The 2,130-nt window shown below is 63.5% G+C and overlaps 1 non-coding gene across 1 annotated transcript; it reads left to right on the top strand.

The window, feature by feature from the left end:
* The first annotated feature begins 1,631 nt into the window (after positions 1 to 1,631).
* LOC136670209 (5.8S ribosomal RNA) lies at positions 1,632 to 1,785 on the top strand. The gene has a single exon (XR_010795608.1). It is a non-coding gene; the product is annotated as a 5.8S ribosomal RNA (ribosomal RNA).
* Positions 1,786 to 2,130: the final 345 nt, after the last annotated feature.

Below are 2,130 nucleotides of genomic sequence, written 5' to 3' on the forward strand. Positions count from 1 at the left end.
CCGATGCCGTCCGCACCTCGTTCCGCTCTCCGGGTGTGGGTTGTCCGTCCTTCGCCTTCGCCTTCCCTCTCCCCTCCCCGGTGCCCTCCCGCTTACCGCGGGCCTGAAGGTTGGGGTTCGCCCGGTGGGAATCAGCGGTCGGTGGCTAAACTTCTTAGAGCGATTTGTGGCACAGAAGCCACTTGAGAAATGGAGCAATAACAGGTCTGTGATGCCCTTAGAAGTCCGGGGTCGCACGTGAGCTACAATGGCTGGTTCAACATGTAAGTTACCCTACGCCGAGAGGTGCGGGCAATCCTATGAACGCCATTCCCCGCTGGGGACAGGGGATTGCAACTATTCCCCTCGAACGAGGAATTCCAAGTAGGCGCGGGTCACCAGCCCGCGTCGATTAAGTCCCTGCCCTTTGTACACACCGCCCGTCGCTACTACCGATCGGATGCCTCGGTGAGGTCCTCGGACCGTCCCCGGGGCGGCCCTCGAACGGGGGTCGCCTCCGGGCGATGGGAAGTCGATCGAACCCGGACATCTAGAGGGAGTAAAAGTCGTAACAAGGTTTTCGTAGGGGAACCTGCGGAAGGATCAATAACGGTGACCTGGCCGCGGTCGGCGCCCGCCGTCCGTGCCGGTTGTCGAGTCGGACTCGAGAGGCCGAACCTCCCCCCCGGCGGGTACCTTCAAGGTATGGACCGCAGAAGCCTCGTACCTTTCGTCGTCGGCCGACGTGAGTCTCTCCCCCCTCCGGGTGGGTGGACGTAGCGAGCCGGCTTCGGAACTCGGGGTTATGCGAGGACCGCCTTAGGTGCATAGGTACCCCGGTCCGCCCCTCCCGTTCGCGGGGGGAAGAGTGGCGCCGGAGCCGCCCGCCGGGTAGTTAAACCCAAAAAACCATTGATCGTTGAAGGCTTGATTGTGCGTGCGCGAGTCAAAGGGGCTTACTCACCCCCAGGGCGTTGGCCGGTGCTCGCCGGCCTCGGTGGGATCTCCCTGAACCCATCCCCCCGGCACAGGGGGCGGTGGTGGACGGGAGCGTACCGCCGGGCGAAACTCTTTCCCCTCACGGGGTTAGAGCGGAGCTTAAGAGCGCATGCAAAATACCCCCGATGTTGGCTTCGCAGAGACGGACCGTATAATAGTCTAAGGCCGGTGCGCGAGTTGAAGGGGCCTCACGAACCCCGGATGCGTTTATAAACACCCGAAAGGAGACGGCCGGTGCCCGCCGGTCCTGACTAGGTGGGATCTACCCAGCGCCTTCCCCTAAGCGGGGACTTGGGAGCGTACCACCGGGCCTCGCTCATACCCTCCGGGGTGGAGAGCTTGGCTTTGAGCGCACGCCTGAATGCCTTAGACCGGGACCCGTAACGCAGCGAACCAAACCCCTGGGCCTCGCCGGGAACGGCGGGTGCCTAGACCCCGGTCTCCTAAACCACGTAAGTCTCGGGCACCTACTCGGGCGATCGTCCCCCGGGCCGTAACTCCTCGGTCCGGTGGTGACGCCCAGGTTCAATGACCTTTCCCCCCCTGCACGGGGGTGGAAGGCACCCGGCTTGAAATATATTGGCAAAAATTGTCTCTTGTTCGAATGGCTTCCTTCGCCCGGCCTGTAACGGGCCGGGCACAAACCCGAATACGACTCTTAGCGGTGGATCACTCGGCTCGTGCTTCGATGAAGAACGCAGCCATCTGCGTTAACTAATGTGAATTGCAGGACACAGATCATCGAAATTTCGAACGCATATTGCGGCCGCGGGGGTCCATCCCGCGGCCACGCCTGTCTGAGGGTCGCTTTACCCATCGATCGGTCTCCGCGCCCCCGCTGAGAGAGAGAGACCGCGGCTGGAAGCTCGCAGGGCCTGAAAACGGCCCTTCGTCTTCCCAAACGAAGACTCGGTTCCGAGCCAGTCCACGCGGCCCGTGTTGCGAGAGAGCTCCGTACAGGGAACGGAGGGAGAGCCGAGTAGGTCCGGGTCCACGTCCGTTACGGTCTCTCCCCGAGTCCCGAGCGGGGCTCCGCGCAGTCGGACGCGGGGGTGGCGAGTGCCGATTAAACCCAGCGAGCGGGCGAGTGAGCGGGCGGGCGAGCGGCCGGGGTGGGGGGGAAGGTGTCGCGGAGTTCGGTCTCGTGCCGGG

The sequence above is a fragment of the Hoplias malabaricus genome, chromosome 1, assembly GCF_029633855.1.
Source record: "Hoplias malabaricus isolate fHopMal1 chromosome 1, fHopMal1.hap1, whole genome shotgun sequence".
In the NCBI taxonomy this organism is placed as follows: Eukaryota; Metazoa; Chordata; class Actinopteri; order Characiformes; family Erythrinidae; genus Hoplias; species Hoplias malabaricus.